Below are 20,106 nucleotides of genomic sequence, written 5' to 3' on the forward strand. Positions count from 1 at the left end.
CACGTGCTGTTATCTGACGTTCTAAAGCACTTACCTCAAGGCAGGGAAGAAGACCACAGAATTTGAGTGTGATGAGAAAATAATCATTTTGCCTGGAAACAAGTGAACGGGTTAAATCTTGCTGTGGATCACAGGGGCTAGAATACATTGCCCACAAACAACCATAGAGTTCTGTCATTCTGAGGGTGTCTGGCTCGAGCCTTGTGATAAGTGGCTTGAGAATGGCAAGTGTGAAAGATTGGAGTGAGTTAATTCTTAAACCCGACCAGAAATTTTGCCTCTCTGGAATGTTTCTACATTTTGCCCTGAAAACTGAGCGAAACATTTCAGCTCGGTCTACCGGGTTCCTGCGATGGGTGGCAAATGCTGTCTGACTATATATTTTTCAAATAAAAAAAATCCTCGTTAGAGTATGAAAAATATCATCAGTTTGTTATATCAATATATCTGTATGTTAGCTGTATGTTAGCTGTATGTTAGCAGTATGTTAGCTGCTAATTCATTGCTGAATAGTAGTGCTAAGTATCAACAGCTGGAAAGGGGAAACCCTCAAAGCTTTTTTTTTGTCAGTTGCTTCCCTCTATGAGTTGTCTCTGATTTTGCCGGTAGTTTGGTGGTAGAGTATATAGTAATATTTCCTTAACAGCTGATATTGTAGTGGGTATGCATTTAGTAATATTAATGATCCTTGCTTTTGATATAAAGCCTTATCACGTCATCGAGAGGTCTCAAAACGCTACACAAGATTTTACCGTGGAGTGTTATTTGTGGGCACACGTGGCAGCCAATTTGTATACAGCGATGTCCCACAAACAGTTGTGAAGTGAATGATCAATTTTGCGATTTTGGTTTCTTGTCGAGTCTTTAATGTCCAGCTGCACAGGAGATAAACTGCAGAGTTTAATGTCTCGCCTGAATGATGGCATCTCGCACTATACAGTGCTCTCCAACACCGCACTGGAGTGTCAGCCTGGACTGCGAATTCATTTGAACTGCAGGTGGTGTAAATATCCAGTCCACAATCTGTTTCTGTGTGTGTTTTCCTAATACAGGATAAACCATCTGGGGAATGCCACTCAGCCTCTGTGATGTAGAAATATGATTTTATTTGCATGGCTTATGGGCTATTTTGATTCAACGTTTGCTTTCAGCCGCTACATTTTTCACCCTGAAGCTGTGGAACTCTCTCTCCCTCAATCCCTTCGCCTTGCCCCCTCTCTCCTCACTTTCAGGTTGGGCTTCAAGACCTTGCACTTCGACTGTGCCTACCGTCATCTTCCCCCTCCCCTTGACTCGGCAACAGGCTTTGCCACTGTTAAGCGCTTCGAGATGGTGCTTGGCATGAAGGGCACTATATAAATGCAAGTTGTTGTTGTTGTTGAAAGCACCCAAATAATTACCAATAGACTGTATTGACAAAGTATTGGCTTACAAACCTGGACAAAAATCTCCTGTCCTAAAGATCACTGATCCACAGCTGAATGAACGACAGCGGTTTGAGCCCTTCCTGGGAGCCCACTCACCAATACTGACTGCCTAAAGCCTGTGGGGGTCTATCATACAGTCATCGCTAATAATAGTTTTGTTCCGTGTGTATAATAAGATTTAACACTCATTAGGCAGGTTTCCCTGTTCCTGACATTTTTCAGAAGCCTAGGCTTTAGTCAGATGGAAATCTGTTCGGGACGTGCAGTTCGAATTGGAAATCGTGATTGACATTTAGTGTCGTGCGCTCACCCACTCACATACGCATTAAATTGCCATTCCTAAAACCGCTGCCCATTGAATCCCCCGATGCTACAATACTGAAGTGACCCATTGTGCACACACTGCTGGGTTTGCTCGTTACTGCAAACCTGGTGACACTGCGGCAAGATCAGAGAGTAACCTCTGCGTACTCTCACTACCTTTCTTCCTACACCTACGTCTGTGCAAGTCACTGCTGTTACCAGAAACACAGACACAGCAAAGTGAGTTCTGCTCAGGATAATTTGACTGTCTGGGATGCCTGAGGCCTGACACACTTTTCAGCTGTAATTTACAACGTGCATTTGTAAAGAAGCCCACCGAGCACATATTAAACAAGGCTCCTAATTCCCCCCTCCCCCTCTTACTCCAAACGTGTTAGAGAACAGGCTAAGCCATTGCAGGATATAAAATTCAAGGATCCACACTAATGTCACAGATGTTGAATTCTGCATGGACTTAGTTGATAGGATACGGGAAAAAAAAAATTCTGACTTTTCATACCGATGTGATGGGATTCCTATATGTTGCCTTCACACGCACGCACACACACAAAAACTTTGTCTGAAGCTCAATGGGAAAAGGTAATAATAATCCTTGCATTTGATGCAGCACCTTATCACGCCTTCGAGACGTCTCAAAGCTCTTCACGCAATATGCTGTCAAGTGAACCGACTGTATATTTTGTGGGCAAAACGCGGCAGCCAAATTGCGCACGTCAGTTGCTGTATAATAACGTGAGCCAGGCTCCAATCAGAAGATCGTCGCTTCGGTGGACTCGTAGTGTTTTGTATCGACGATGTTTTCTCGCCTCTGTTTGCTGCTCGATGTGGGGGAAAGAGGTAGAACGTTACCACCGAGGCCTACTGCTAACCAAGTGATATCATGATGGTTGACGTCTCGTGCGATTTCATCTTTTCAGAATTCCCACCCAGCCGTCGTATTCCCTTTCCAACGTCAAGTTGCTTTTTAAATGAGTTCAGTGTCCTGTTCTCAATCCACCCCCCCACCCAAGCCCCCTCTCCCCTTTCTCCACAATCCTGGTACCCCATTCCAACTTTTGATGAACATCTATAAAACAAAGTGGTGACATTTGAGTGCTCTGAATTCAGAGTGTAATTATTATCACATTCCGCACTGGTTTGCTCACACAGGTAGATGTGGGTTTTACCATTTTTACCGATTTCCAAACTTTTAAAAAGTTTTCAATGAACTGTTTTACAGCAATAACGAAAAGCAACCACAATCCTGGCAGATGTTTACTGCACCTCACCCTGATAACGCTGGCGTAGCCTGAGATGGCCAACTCAACATTTGATTTTTGCATAAAAAATGCATCTTTTTTGCTGTTGTGGTTTGAATCATAAACCACAATATGCCAAGCACAGACAAGGACATCGGGTTAGACAAAATGATGGTGACAACTGGAATCAAGAGTTCTGAAATGTGGTTATTGTTGCCTCTTCCCTGGACTGTGTTCCCTGTTTCTTTTTTTCTTTCGAATGAATGAATTTAATTGTACGTGTTAAGCGTTGTATTATTTTTTTCCCCCCAGTCTTTCTCCCCGTGGCCGCTCACCTCCACATGACCTACGCAGCCTGGAAGGTGGGCTGGTCCATCAGATGAAGGATAGATGGTCTGTAATGAGTTGACGGGCAGCCCAGTTGAAGCAGCGAGATGAACAGCATCAATTTTCCTCCCTCTGAGATAGAACACTTAGTTATCCAGGACTGCTCCATCTAGCGCACTGTAACTTGATTTAAGAGCCCTGTGCTTTGGAACATCATATTCACAATGCTGCTCTGTGGGTAGAATTCATCCTAAAAAGAATTATTATGCTGGTTGTAGCCTCACAGATGGACAACTTTTACTGGCTTCCCCAGTCAGATGTAAAGACTGATAGAAATATCCCCCGGAGATATATAACTTTTAGCACAAAAAAAACCCTTAAACACAGGATCATCTTGGAGGTGTAACCGAGCATAGTTAAAACTGTTAGAATACTGTTTTCCACCTTCATGCATAGTAAATCACTGCATGTAAGCTGAGCCACCCGTAAAACGCCTGTGATGGAATCATGCAAATTAATTGGCTTAATAATTGGAATCGAGACTCTCAATGTTTTATTAATGGACTCGGCTCTGTTTTGATGAGCTGGTTTTATCGTTTTTCTTTAAAGGGAAAGATCGCTCCGGTCGTATTTGCGTCTGAAATGGTTCCGTATTGAAGTCGTGAACTTGACTCCTAACCCCTGCTGCAGAACAACAGACAGCTGAAGATAAAATGCCCTGAGGGCAGAGAGAATGTTTGCAAACTCTCTTACAGCAGCTGCAAAGTGACACTGCATCCTTCCATCAGAGGATAAAAGCTGGCTGGCTATGTTAGCAGATTGATGAGGGAATCTACCTGCTGGTTACTCGGCCTCATTCTTACAACATTAAGATGTCTTTGGAAGTCCTCTGATAACCAGCGAGTGGGATTTTGAGAGAAGCTTTAATGCCAGTTAGTGCAGCTGATGCAACTCTTAGTTTACACAGTAACCCTGTGGGTTAATATTCGGGTGAATTCCTTTTTCGTAACAATTTTACAATCGAGTAAAAATTAATCAGTGAGGCCGGTTGCCATTTTCGTTTTCAATCGATATGATGTTAAGCCAAGCTCCCGTCTGCCTCAATGTTGAGGTGGACATTAAAAATCCCGATTAAAAAGAAAAGGGGAGTTTCTCTCAGTGAAGGGAGTTTCTCCTGTTTAACGCCACCCCCACCTCCCCCACCTCATAAAATTGGTCATTCGCTTCATATCTGCACGCAAATTGACTGCTGTGTTCACCTACAACATACACAGCCACAGCACTTTACAGTACATCAAGTGAAGCTCTTTAAGACATGCATGTAACATGAAAGCTGCTATATCGAATGCAAAAATTGTTATGAGTTGTTAATTCTTCAAAGTACCGCTGTCTCTTTACATAGCAGAAATGTTCTAGGTAGATTGAGCAAACAAATTCATCCCTGTCGAGAGTAAACAAAAATCAAGATCATTCTATTCTTTTTTTAAAAAAATGGAAAGTTTCACTCTACAGGTTTAAACGTGTGTATATTTTTAATAATGCAATTATCAAGATTATGCAGGAAGTTTGCCTCAGAAGACGAATGTTTTTTACTGAAGATTATCAATTCTGCTTTAGTTTTTAAATGCAAGGGACAAATCTAGCGGCGTTATGAACATGCACAGTTGGAGCCTTGTTGGAGCCTTGTTACTAACCAGCAGATTGTTTCATGGAATTGCATTGACCGCACAACACTGAAGCAGGCCCTTCAGCCCAAATAATCCACGCTGATGTTTACACTCCACATGAGCCTCCGCCCCTCCTGATAACACACTCTATTCCCTTCTCCCTCGTGCGTGGAGCTAGTTTGTTGATGTCTTGCAGCCTACGCTGCAAAACAAGCGCAAAATCTTCGTGGCATGTGATGAAAGAAACTGCTTTTGTTACCCACAAAGAGATGATCTTGTTTTCCGTTTGTAGCCTGGATATACAAAAGGCAATGGATTTTCTGCCTGCAGTCCTTTGAAACCCCATTGAATATTTTATATATTGATATACATATTTGATTGAGGAGAAATTCGTCAATGATCCATTGATGTATGATAGGATCAGAACTACCCTGCTTTCAATCCAAACACCTCTGGCATACTGTGTCCCTCAGGAGAACCATACATAAGATATAATACTTGACAAAAAGGTAGCGCAATCACGTATGTAGTGTCACCAATTTAATTTTAAAAGCATTCACTTCTATATCATCATGCTTATTACACATTCAGCACACAGCCTCTGTGAAATACTATTATGCCTTTTTTCAATTAAAGCATCACCATTATCATTTTGTACAATTTTCTCACTGTGCGTTCCAGCATTTTGAATTCTTAAAAAATTAATGTTTGTGTTGGATCATACATAAAGTATATTTAATAGGATTCTTTTGAAGACCCATGTTCGGATCTGTTTAATATTTGATTTGTTTGAATATTCTGTGCCGTGCAAGACTGAATTCAGCACCAGTTAATATTCAGCAGTCAATTATTTCAAATGAGTTTGAATGGCGTGATGATGATCTATTAAATAACTGCAAGCCACGACAAACACGAACTTGCTGAAAGTTGTATCTATTGGTGTTTTGCTGATAGAAAAATTCAAGGCTAAAGTATTAGGTATAACAAATACCTTCAAATACACAGTCACTACACTCAATAAATTTTTGAAGCTCTTACAGAAGCTTTGGCGATATGTTAAGCAACTATGTAAAATGGAAATATTATTGTTAATTTCAAGTATTGTCTACTTTTGTTAATGCACTGTTGCTTCCCTGATTATTTGGATGCCGTTATTTTAAGCATTCAGAATTCCTACAGAAAATTAAATTCATTTCATCAGTGCAACTCTGTTTGTATTAGAGAGTAAGTGTAATAGTTTTGATTCTGTCCATGCAAAATACAAAGACTTGTTCTGAATAATCTGAAGATTGATGTCTACTTATTACTGATTGTGCAAGGAATTGGCTGATGCAATGTATTAGACCATTATTCTTCACTCTCAGCCACTGATTCAAATCTAAACCATACAGATAATACAAAAAGGCTCCTGTTCAATAGCAGTTAATAGTCCTAACCGAAAGACGTCAGATAATTGCAATTCAATTCCCAGTGGATATCAACCAACAATACAAAATTACCTTCGGATTCAACACTAGTTGTTCGTACTTTGGTCTTGCTTTTCAGAGGTATCGTAATAACAGAATGGAAAATGGTTATTCCCTTTTCTTTTCAATGCACTATCAGTAATCGTCAGTAAAGAATATCAGAATTTGGGGTCGGTTTGACGGACTTCTGATTACCAGCGGCAGTTACTGATAACCAACGATATCTACCACTGCACAAGCAGAGGTAAACTTGCTGGACACTCAGTGCTAATGCATTCTATATTTTAAGCTGGTTAAATTCCAGCAGTACCCCACAACACACATTCCCCAAGCTTTGCCTAATAATCTCTGGAATTAGGTGAACACGGTGCGTCCCTCCAAGGAGAGAGTGCATTCAAAGAGAAATTTATATATGTAGATGGGATACATATTGCGTGGAGTTCTGTCTGGTTTTGATGCTTTTAAGCACAGTGATAGTGTACGGCATCTGTCAGTCATCCAGCTGAGCAAAACCAATGAACAGCAAGAGCTAATGTTTGTAAGGTGAAATGGAGAGATAGGTAGAGAGATAGGTAGGTTTTAGTGAACCACATGGGGTGGTGTGGACAACTGCTGAGGATGTTCTTCCTTACGTCGAAATTATTCCAGCCATTGAACTTTGACGATAAGAGAAAATGTCAGAACATGCGAATATCCGGAACAAAAGTCGTCTGGCGAATCAAGGCCATTCCTTCAACAGAGCATTGAAAGCCTATCTCATTGTGTCCTTACACCCACCCATTCATATCTCATATTTCCTGCGGAAGACGTCTACAAAGATGCTCATTGAACCAGAACTTCAAAGGTTGTCAAGAACACGCTGCAAAATATTCCCTAGTTACCACTATTCAAACCTCTCAGCCTGCTTCCTTGCACAAGAATCTGCCCAATGGGCAAGGAGCACCCAAAATCTCTCAGAGGACATATTCATCTCAGTTTGTACTTATAGCTATATAAAACAAATGCAAGTAGGTTATATCAAATAATACATTCGAACAAGTGCAAGGATTGTTATTCCTATAATCCCTTGAATCATACATTTTGTTTGGGTTTGGATACTTGACTCTGATCATGCTTTCAAGGAATTGTTTGCTGTCGAGCTGTCTCTCATTGCAGAGAGCATATCAGAGATGCACTGTGCTACACTAAGCAGGGAGACTGTGGAGTTTTCCTGTGAAAGAACTGTGAGAACAATTTGACTGCAAAGTAATTTCAGGCAAAGTGTTATCTCATCATTTTACAGATCACTGCCTGGTGTATAAATATCTAGAGAAGGAAAACGGAGAGATAGGTAGAAGTTAGTGAACCGTAACAAAATCAGATGTTTCAGACAATATTGCTGAATGTTGAGATTGTTATTGTTATTGCTACGTTTCACTTTTTTCAGCCTTTGAATTTGATGATTGAGGGAGATTGTAATTTCTTGGGCAGGGAGGTAAACTCTTGGTCGGTCTCTCCGTTTGCCAGTTTTTAGTCAATTTGTCATTATAAATAATAGCCACCAGGATGGGCCAGGACCTTGGACTCGATCAAGAAATGGCTTGGTGCTATAATTAGTTCATTATTTGAAAGGACAAAATTAAATGGGCCGAAAGGCCATCTTCGCCAGAACCTCATCTTGTGAACCGTGCAATTTAATTACAGTTATTGATGGATAAACAGTGAGAAATGTGCTTATCCAGGTTCTGGATAAGATTCTTGTGGAATGATGTCGCAGAACAAATGTTAGCAGTGTTGTAAAATAAAACAATGTGACATAATCAAATTTGTGATGAGGATAACTTTCTTTTAGTGTTGATGTTTTTTGATTTTCCCATGTATTACATCTGCTTCAGACTGTGAAGCAGAATTCAATGTTACTGTAGCTATCAGTCAAACGGTGCAAGGTATTTTCAGGATGTTTGACTTGAAACGATCAATGTGTCATCTATGGGGTTGCTGCACTATTGAGACTCTCTTCAGTTTCTTTAGTAAAAATCCAGTAGAAAATATTTTTTGCTGTAAATGTTATAAAGGATAATTCAGGTCAAAAGGATACTTCTTCAATAGATGGCTTCGAGTTTCACTCTTAAGGTTTACGATCCCATTGGTAACCCTCAATGTGTTGCTCATTTATGCCAACAATGTGAATGGCAGATGATATTTACTGTTGTGAAATGTAAGATAAAATTTATTGGGGGGGGATTTGAAATGGCTTCCAGCAAACAACATTTATAATCCTTCTTGCTCAGGGGTTGAGATGAGCACTGCACAACTAAACACGTGCACAGGGCTCTTTGAAACCATTTCCAAATGCCGTTTTACTTTTAATGCTCGGAAAATCAGCTCTTTTGTACAATAAAAAAAAAGACTTAAATATGGTATAATAGATCGCTCAAGATTTGATTCGCTGTAACATTATTCTGATTCATTGGCTTTCTAGGTATCAGTGTGGCACCAATTTCAAGTATAATATAAATAAGGTATAACAACAACAAATTACATTTGTGTAATGCTTTTCATGTCGAGAGCTATCTCTGTGTACTAATCAGGACATGAGGAAAGTACTTGTAGGTTTAAGAAGCACAAGATAAACATAACGAGAGTAACTTTCCGATACTTAATGTATGTAATTTATGGAAATTTCTCATTTAAAAGAATGGAAATTCATTTGAAAGACTGCAAAGGGAAGTGGACAGATTTCTAACTTGACAAAGCCTGGAAATATGAAACTCATTCAAATGCAAGAGGGAGATACCCAAAGAACCTGAAAAAAAACCTTTTCAGTTCTACATTCGCCCACAAAATACACAGTCGATTCACTTTACAGTATATTCTGTGAAGCACTTTGAGACGTCTTGAAGATGTGATAAGGCGCGAAATCAAATGCAAGGATTAGTATTATTGTTACATTCGAGGGATTTTACGCTATTGCCTATTGCTTCCATTTATATCGGGGGCATTATGCCTCTAACGTCAGATATCTTTGTCCAAATGTTATTTTCATTAGCTTTAGAGTTTGCGAAGACTTTATGGAGTGCATATAGCCAGCTGCCGTTTCTAATGTGCGGTTACTGATTTCTAAATGAGCTCACACTTAATCACACTTCTGGTAGATTGTAATTTAATTTCATTAGCCGGAGCCATCACACACAGCTCTGCAGTGAATTACTAACGCTCCTGAGTTTCTTCTCACCCGGTTTTTCTTTGTCTTTTCTGATGTACTTCAAATCACTTATTAATGGGATAGTCTCTCATTATTGCATGATTCTTCTCAGTGACCCAGTTAGCTGCAATATCCGGTTTGTGGTAGTTTAATAATTTGGGAACTTTTAAACCAATCTCTGGGCTATTCGAAAGGACTTCCTTCCCCCAGTGAGGAGAGTTTGACCTTTCACAGCCCAGTAATAATTCTGGTGTGTCTCTGATCAGTCGCTTCCCATTACCAGTCAGCAAATTTTCAAATTGTAGTTTAAGCTTCCTCCACTGTTAAAGCTGTGATAGTTTATTAATTGGCAGAGTTTAGTGGTTAGAGCACTCGCCTCGCAAACGAGAGGACCCGGGTTCGATTCCCGGGCGGGGCGAAACCAAGTTTCTTTACTCCACGCGCCTCTGTTCACCTAGCAGTAAGTAATGAACCCGGGTGTTAGTTGATTGACGGATCGCCTTTCCTGTGGATAATAATCCCTTCAAAAAAAATTATTAAATAATAAATTGGTCACTCAATCCACGACTGTTTGTAGGGCATTGCTGTGCGCAATTGGCTGGCGATTTACGCTCACAAAATATACAGTCAATTCACTTTACTGTATATTCTCTGAAGCTCTTTGAGACGTCTCGAAGACGTGATAAGGCGCTATATCAAATGCAAGGATTATTATTAGAATAATTAAAAGTGGCAGTTTATTTCATTCTCAGCTGTGTTGCTGGGATGGTGCAGTGGGTATTCTGGACGGTTGAGGTCAAAATGGGATGAAAGAACTTTTTCATCTGAATTTAGTAACTTGTGATATTGCAAATGTGAGCCAAACTGAATATTTGTCCTGTTGGAAGGGTTGTTCTGGAAGCTGTAAAATGCCACTCCACCTGCACCCTGAAGTTAATTTTATTTCTAAACGTCTCATAATATAACATGATTTGCAAGTAGCCACGTGCCTCAGTGTTTATAAGACTTCAATAAATAATCCTCATTTGCTACACGGCTGTATCGCATTGAAACATCTCACAAACAGTTGCTCTTTAAAGTAAATAACCTGCCTCACTAACGTTGCGCAACAGGGATGAACGACTGATTTTAATTGTGTTGTTGCGCAAACATTTTTTTAAAAAAAACAACATTAATGAGTCTTGCTCCGAAGTCAAGACGACTTGGCGAATTTCCTTTTGACGTGCCCTTGCTTGTCTGCCGGAGGGCGCCCCTGGATTGTGTTGCTAGCCAATTTTCACAGGCTTTCCCCCCCAAGAACATGATGTGAATGTTCTAATGTCGAGAATTGTTAACGTGAGGAAGTGTCAAAGAAAATGACAGTCTGCGGTTTGTGTTGATTAATAACTGGAGTCGAATCGTTTCCCAGTGGTCTCCACTTCACAACTGCAGTTCTACAGCGAGACACTAATTTCCGTTCCACATCACAAGGTTTTCTTCTCCACCCCCACCCCCCCAACCACCACCCCTCCACCCCTATTTTCTTTCTCCCGTTGACCATTTGTAAAATCATACTCCAAAATAAAGTTTTTTTGTTGGTAGGGGTGGATTTTGCTGACCATATTGATTGCGCACTCAAAATAGGGTAGAATTAGTCAATAAACGAGAAAACGTAAAGTACTAAACTGACCGTAAAGGGGGCTTTGCACTTATTGGAATGCATGGCAACAGCCCCCGAAATTAGAACATTCACATCATGTTCTTAAGAGAAAGTCTGTGCTAATTAGCCAGCGGCAGAATCTTAAAATGCAAGCGAGAGCTTTGTATTAATGTAGGAATGCACGCAGTGGAAGTAATGTCGTAAGTTAGTGCTGAAATCCTTTTTTTACTCCGATTGCTTGAATTGTCTGGTGCAATGGCAAATAGATGTTAGGGCCGTGGGTTAACTGAGCCGCAGTCCACACTGGTAGCTGTCAGGGCTGTGTACCTGGGAGTAATTAATGGTGTTTGTAAGCGAAGAGAGACTGAATCTAAACTAAAAGGTAATTGAAACATTAGCATTGTGCAGCTGTCAATGTTGCAAGGCTTCTAAAATTCTGTTGAGTCTCACACTGGCTGTTCCAACAAGTACCGTTTCAAGCAAATAATAAACAGGAACGTTTTTTTTGTAAATAACGGTGATTTATTCCGCCTCCTTTTGTTTCTTCAGTGTGATGCTTTGGGTAAATGTGCTTGCATAAATGGCCCTTGAACAACATGCATATGGGATAAATGTGGCCTAGGATGTCTTTTTAGATCATAAAAATGGAATAACACCATTTTAGAATACATATAATGAATGAAACCCAAACATAAATTGCTTTGATGATTGCTTCGCTCTGTCAGGGAATTATATTGTGCCCCAAAATGTCATTTTCTTTTGATTGGCATTTTGTGTGATGAGTTTCTTGCCACTTAATTGTGCTGCTGGCAGAGATAGCACCATCTGGAAGACAACAATATAAGACTATATGAGCCTGTGACCCAAATATATATTTATCATCTCATCAAACTCTCATAACAGATGGAGCACAAGTACTATAACTACCGGAACTAGTTTGCGAATGTCAAAAGCATTTCTAATCTGCCTGGTTTAATGGGCAACAGTTTTAAAGCGAATGCATAGAAATAATTGGAAGTACAACAACAACAACAAGATTACATTTATATAGCGCCTTTCACGTCGGGAGGATGTCCCAAGGCGCTGGACAGTGTACAGCATTTCAGACCCAAGCTGGGGTCAGGGGGGAGAAGGGAGGGAAGGGGAAGGGGAGTGGCCGATCGCATGGTCGAAAAGGAGGGTTTTGAGGCGGGACTTGAATGAGGCGAAGGAGGGGGCGAGGCGGAGTGACTGGGGGATGGAATTCCAGAAAAAAACACCCTGTTCTATACACAGGCATTGCCTCTACTTTTGAGGCAAAGGTTTCAGATCTTATTAGGTTAAACGCAACAGTATAGGAGAGAACACCATCTCCCTTTTGCTATGTCCTCCGTTAATTGTCCCAACTTTTAGCATGAAAGCACGTTAGCTGTGATTATTATTATAAGACATATTCAGTGTCCTCTCAATGCGCTTCATTCATGACATTCAGCCTCTTCCAGTTCTCAGTAACAACAACAACAAATTTACATTTATATATAGCGCCTTTCACGTCAGGAGGTTGGCCCAAGATACTGAGCAACCCTGACTCCCAAGCTGTTCATTTTGGCTCGTTTCCAATAAGGGTGAGTTACATCATACGGAAACTATACCTCTGTTAGCTCAGTGAATGGTACCAAAAAAATAGTTGAACCAAACCACAAGTTTAACCCTTAGAAGCCCCTGAATTGGGTACACATCAGGATGTAATGAGACATCACATGTGACGTAATAATCCCATTTCAAGCCACAATCAGTAAGAGATTCCCCGGGTTCTTTTTCTTGCAGCTTTGTTGCCATCGTTGACATGTCGAGAAATATTTTCTTCTCACAAACGGAGTTAGTGGACATCACTTGCGTGTACACAATGACACAGGGGCCTCTAAGGGTTAAACCCTACTTCAGATTTACAAGAGAATGTCTAATTAGTCAGGAGCGAGGTGATGAGAGTCCACATAACTTAATCAGGTACTGAATATTAAATGACATTTAACAATTACTCCCCTCATTAAAATGAACGAAAAAAGTATTTTTCATTAGCTTGTCACCCATGTGTTACCAGGTCTTCATCTCTGGAATAAATCAGGGAGTAATAAAAATATTGTGTTGTGTTTTTCTCTCCCTCGTATATTATGTTAGATTTCTCTGTCCTGTAATGCCTCTTTGAGGAACATGGGCAAGGAAGAGGAATAGGTCATTCAGCCCTTCAAGGTGTTTCATGATTCCATTAGATCATCGTTGATCTGTACCTCAACTCCAATTACTCGCCTTTGCTCCATATTCCTTGATACCTTTACCTAACAAACATCTACCCACCTCAGTCTCAAAAATTCTAGCTTTACTGTAGCGCAATGCTACCTACACATGGCATTTATACTTTTTAAAAATGCTTTTTTTAAAGTTATGTGCTTAAGTTATCTATCCAGTTCAGAAGGTTGAACATATAGAGGATTGAACGCTTTGGATTTAGACTGAAAGAGGAAATCATGGATGTTCTGAGAGGGTTGGCAAGAGTTAAACTAATTCATGACAATGAAAGGTTAAAATAAAAAGACGATGGGACGTACATAGGAACATAGGAATAGGAGGAGACCGTTCAGCCCTTCGAGCCATTTAGTTAGATCATGGCTGATCTGTACCTCAAGTAATCCTTTCAATTACAATTTCCCGCTTTCTCCCCACATCCCATAATACCCCGATCTACCAAACATCTGCCAAATCTATCATGCAAATAACAAGTGGAGAAGAGACGCACTTTATAATAATAATCCTTGCATTTGATATAACGCCTCATCGCGTCTTCGAGACGTCTCAAGTGAATTGACTGTATATCTTGTGGCCGAAACGCAGTAGCCAATTGCGCACAGCAGTGTCCCACAAACAGTCGTGGATTGAGACCAAATTTTTTTTTAATTTTTGAAGGGATTATTACCCCCGGAAAAGCCATCCACCAAACAACTAACAACTGGGTTCCTACTTACTGCTGGATAAACAGAGGCAAGGGGAGTAAGAAAACTTGCTTAAGGTTTCGCCCTGCCTGAAATTTATTACTTCACTTCAAAAGTTCTGTTTCCTCGTGACTTTAAGTCAATCACAAATGCCCTCTAATTTTGCAGTGCATTTTTTTTATCCGAACATTAGAAAATTATGATGAATGATCTTGACCAAAGGGAATGCTGTAGTTCCAGAGCCCTCAATTAATTATTCTGTAAACACAGTCAGACATCATTAAGGAACATTACAGTCAGAGATATAAGCGCAAACAGATCCTTTGAAGATTGTTATCAAAATTACTGTCGGTTACAGAGTACTCAATTTCATTTTAAGAAAAATAATTTGATGAAATTAGTGTCAGGGGTAGAGGGGACTGACTATTCTATCATCTTGAACCACATTTCTTACACAAAAGATGTGCAGTCTTAAAAGATCACCTAAATACGCATAGCTTTGAAAACAGGAAGACATTAAAGAGCCCATCTCTTGATTAAAAAGGAAAAATGAACAGAAGCGTTTTTAGTCATTTAAAGGAAACAATTCATTTTAAAGGCACAGAATGACGTGCGATGCTGCAGTGCAGCAGTCTGAAACCTTGTTTTAAATTGACCCAGTGAATTGCATTTGTTTGTGTATTCGAGTTAGGTCTGTGTCTCCAAGATTGGTCCCAGTGCTGTAATGTGTTCGTCAAATTAATCAACGACTCACAAGGAGAAATTGCCAGAGGTTTGTTGGAGTACAGAACTCCTTATAACAATTTGCGCAGAAATCAGTGAACAATAACACAGAAACATACACGAATCTACATGTACCTTTTCACTTAGCTTACAAAGTTATGCCTAGGTTCTTAGAAGGGGCGATGACAAATTGTTGTGCTCCAAGGATAAAACACAGCAACTTACAATGTTTACTCAAAGGATACTGTGGATAATGATCTGTTTGGTTTCAGATGTCCCTCAGTGATTAATTTTCTCAGTTATTTTACAGGATAGTCTAATACACTTGGAAGCTTGTTTACAAGTAATGACTTGCCTAAAAAGGTATCATAGCTTTTTCAAAGGCCAAGCAATGTTTAATTAATTAAAGCAATTATCTCAGTTATAAATGGTATAATTTTTGCATGATAATTAGCACAGCCTCTTAGTATAAAGTTGTGGGTTCAAGCCCCACGTTGGAGCTTGGAACTCACATTGCCTGGGCTGATCCCATGGTGCTATTTGAAAAGAGAAGGGACTGCCTTGAAAGTTTGCTAAAGTTGAAATAAAAAAAAATGATGCGAGGATACATGCAGATTTAAACATGTTTAAGCGATGACTGAAAAGTTGACTGTGAAGGTCAATAATTCAACTGGAGGTGTAACATTAACGCCCAGAGTTGTTTTGCAAACCAACGTTCTTTAACAGAAATATCATCTTGTAGTCCGTGCTGTGCTTTATCAAGGGAATATGGGGACTCCTATCCACATTTTACACTTGCTGCTTTGTTCGAAACGTGCTGCAGGTGTTTAATCGGTGCCTAGCCACTACACTTGATTCAGGGTTATTAAATATTACCGATCTGCCTGCTTCCAATACGCTGTTCCGCAAAAACCTGAGAAGTACACTCAGACTAGCAATGTCACAGCATAAATTAAATTATTATAAAACCCCAAGGTGCCGTGGATTGGAGATGCAAAAAAAATCGTGACTATGAATCATCTGCAGCGCTGGGTGCAGTATAGAGCTTGCGCAGCGTGAAACTGATGTATGCTCGACAACAGATGGTTCTGTGATTTTCTCCTCACTTGAAATTAGTTGTTCTGGGAAAACACTTGATTGCATTTATTCAATTTAAAATGATTCAGCCTCGTTCTATTGACTGACTCACATGAAGAAAACTAACTGGACGTAATCATTTGAGAAGTTGCCTTCAACTACTATAAGATCCATGAAATTATTCTGAGTTATCCCAACAACACAGCTCATGTTCTGTATGATTCTTCCACGATACTAAAAGTCCTGTTTGCCGACGTGTAAGAGAACCACTTTTCTTTATTATCATTTGAGGTACATGCTGGGGAATGAAATGGCTTTGGTACTCAGGGAGTGTGTCAATCAAGCAGCCATAAGCCAGAGTAACAATCATCAGCTGTGATTTAAAGTTTCTAACCTCACTCCCTATAAACAGACTGAACTTTTAACTTCAGATCAGCACTTTCACAGATTGTTGCACAAGTTTCCCATTGTCCAATTGCCACACAGCCACCTGAATTACAGCTGTGCATAGGATACCCAGTTAATACCAGTTTGTGCTACATTATAGGCTGATTTTGATTGGGAACTCAAAAAGGTCAGGTACCAGCTTCATCCAAGAAGCTTAAAGCTTGTGAAGCCTGGGGACAGATTTGAACACCGGGATTTGAAGTGAAAAGACTTGACTTATGAAGACAGTAATGGTTCTATTGCTAAGTGAAGAATGACATTTTGATTGGTAATGATTGCTTATATATCATGAGTATTTTTATATCAGATGTGCAAACCCGTGTCTCTATGTCGCCTGTTAGTCACATTTGGGCTTTGCTGAAAGCATTGGAATTTGTGTGTACAATCTTGGTTCACAAAGCAATACAGTATTGAGTGTGTGATGCATTATTGGGGCTGGTACCCTCTGGGTGAGATGTTAAACTAGCTCTCTGTCTGAACGGATGCTAAAGAACTCATGGCATTACCCCTAAAGAAGTGGAGTTATATTAATCTCCTGGCTAATGTTCTTTCCTCTTCCGTATTCATCCCAAAAGAAATGTTCATCTCATTACTATTTGTGGGATGGAGCTGTTATGGATGAGCTATCATGTTAGCCTTCATAAAACACATTAATTTCATGTAAAATAAACTATCCTGGCTGAGCCTCAGCAAAATCAAAGTGTTAGTGTTGTACTGCTGTTCTGTGTAACACTGCTTAAGTAACATTACTGATCCCTCCATTTCTGACATGAAAGGAGACTCTGGGATAATGATTGGAGTTGGAGATGGTTAGAGTTGTATTCCAAACTTTGTCTGATTGTGGTAATTTCATTATGTTAGCATCTGCAGGCTATGCTGGTGGAGACTGTCACAACCAGTGTATTAATAAATCCATTACAGTAAAACCTGCCTTTGGAATATAATCTAACATTAAACATAAATGATTATATCCCAGAAATGTCCAATACCGTTCAGTAAGCTGTATAGAGTAGCTGCTATATATCGCTATCAAGCTGCCATCTTAATGCAATTGGCTGCTGCATTTCACCCACAAAATACACAGTTAATTCACTTTACAGTATATCCTGTGAAGTGCTTTGAGATGCCTCGCGGACGTGATAAGGTGCTGTATCACTTCATTCAGATTGTAAAAAAAAAAAAAAAGTTTATTAGGCAATATTTACTTCTGCTTCATTCATTTAAAATGTTGCATTTTATTTACAACGCCCATAAAATTAAAGGTGCTGTCGAAGAGGAAGGTCTTGAGATGAGCTTTCAAGGAGGCGAGTGAGGTGGCAAGGTGGAGAGGCTCTGGGATGGAGTACCATACGGAGTATCAGATATGGAGTTCCATCCCTGATTAGTGAACGTTTGGTCCTGATATTGAGTGCAATGTATGGATAAATATTCCGTTGCCCTCACTGACAGACACCACTTTGATGAGCGCAGAATTCGCTCAAGAAATATAATAACAGACAATCCAGTTATTCAGGCCAGCCCCAGACAAGAACCGATGAAGCATTACAAGTCTAGCAGGCAGCAGAGAGTCTGGGGATATCTTGTAATTGTCTAGTTTTGAGAGCCGTGTTGGTGCTACTGATACTGTGGCTCCACTGGACTGCTTCAGGGAATATGAAAGGCAAAAAAAAAAAAAAAAATCCTCTGTATGATTTCTAAGTATTATGTGGCTTTGGCTCTTGCACTCAAAACCTATAGGATTTGGGAATCTGTTTAGCTCTCATCAAAAATTGATGGTCTTTTAAATTGATAGCTTTACACTATGCAATCTGAGATTTGGTGGAGGTGGAGGGAATGCATGAGAGCCTAAGCTCTGACTAAAAAACTGTGTTATTCAGTCCCAGGACTGATGACATTTTTTGCTTGCTTGCCGTGGATGGGTGAGTTTCAGCACTCCTCACTGAAACAGACTTCAGAAAGGTACTAACCTCATCCCTGGTGAAAACGCAATCCAACATCCACGGAAGACCGAAACCTAATGAGCCACTTTTGTTAATATATGCAAATTGCCCAGCTGAAACGCAAGCAGAGTCGTAGGAGTCCTGTAGCTCAGTGGTTAGAGCGCTCGCTTTGCAAGCGAGAGACCTGAGTTCAATTCCAGGCAGAGGGCGAAACCTTGGGCAAGTTTCCTTACTCCACACAGAGCCTAATAATAATCCCTCCAAAACCAAAAACAATAATAAATTGGTCATATTCAATCCACGACTGTTTGTGAGACATTGCTGTGCGCAATTGGCTGCCGCGTTCGCCCACAAATATACAGTCAATTCACTTTACAGTATATTCTCTGAAGCGCTTTGGGACATCAAGAAGACGTGAAAAGCGCTATATCAAATGCAAGGATTATTATTATTATTATAAGCAGAGCTTTGGTTCTGTTCTTGTCCTGATTGAGAAAGTCTTGGTGGCTGGCATCTAAAAAAGCATCGTTAGGTTGCAGTTGAAAATTTCAATCATTTCCTTTCAAATACAACTTTACACGCTGTGGTCTGTGTCCACATTCACTCAATTTTTTTTTGGCGTGTCGGAATATTTCGGACTACAGAGCTAAGAGAAATACCCTCCCATTGGATAGCATAATTGTTTGGCTCCTGATTAAAAAAAAAATCCTTGCATTTGCAGCCTATTAAATGCGCCGAAGCACATTGCAAGAGAGTGACTGTGTATTTGTAGCTGATTGCTACAGCCAATGTGTGCATGGGATCTCCCACAAACAGGCGTGAATTGAATGACCTATTTTATCCTGTATACTGGGCAGACTTGTGGTGTATGGCAGGCTTATACCTTGTTCCGACTGTCCAGACCCACAATATACCTCTCCTGGCATTCTGTGCATCTGACGAACCAAAGATTCAGCTCAACGTTTTGTACAGGGGGGGTAAAAAAACTGACACCAGTATTAGTTGTCACTCAAACGCACCTCTAGTTGGCTGAGCATGAAACAGATGGGAAGAAACCTGCCATGCTGACCATTCACCGTTCCAGTTGTTTTGCAGGAACGTGTCTCCAAGGTGGAAAGGAATCTTAACCTTTTGGAATCTACTTTAAAACCCAATAAGAAACCTACACAATTCTGTCAGCCACCATCTCCCTTTGGGTTTGGTGTAGGAAGACTATGTTTGTTCCAGAGTAGCCCAGTTATCCCTTTCCTGTCTATCTTTAGTGCCTTCCATAGACTTTTCTTTTCAACCGTGGTTCTCCTTCCGCCCCCTGCTCTGTGAGGGGCTTGTGATGTCCTCTCGACTTGAAAGATGGTGTATTAGTGTAAAATTATTTTTTTTGTTTGTTTGTTGTTGAGTAAAAGGTGTACATGTAATTGGTTGGGCCAGCTTCTCATTATCAGTGTCAACCTAGTGATTTTTTTTGTTTTAGAAAAATAAGTTTTGGCTAATCCAGTGTTGGTGGTTGAGAGGAAATTACCCCCAAAATGACATTGGTTAGGGAAGATTGGAAATGATTCAACTGTTGTATCACATCTTGGAAAAACCTTAACAGTTAAGTAGGGGAGATCACTGTACAACCTGTGAAGCTTGCAATGAAGCCCCATGTTGTCTCATCTGTTCAGGTGGACATTCAAGATCC

The sequence above is a fragment of the Callorhinchus milii genome, unplaced genomic scaffold (assembly GCF_018977255.1).
Source record: "Callorhinchus milii isolate IMCB2004 unplaced genomic scaffold, IMCB_Cmil_1.0 Scaffold16, whole genome shotgun sequence".
NCBI classification, from domain to species: Eukaryota; Metazoa; Chordata; class Chondrichthyes; order Chimaeriformes; family Callorhinchidae; genus Callorhinchus; species Callorhinchus milii.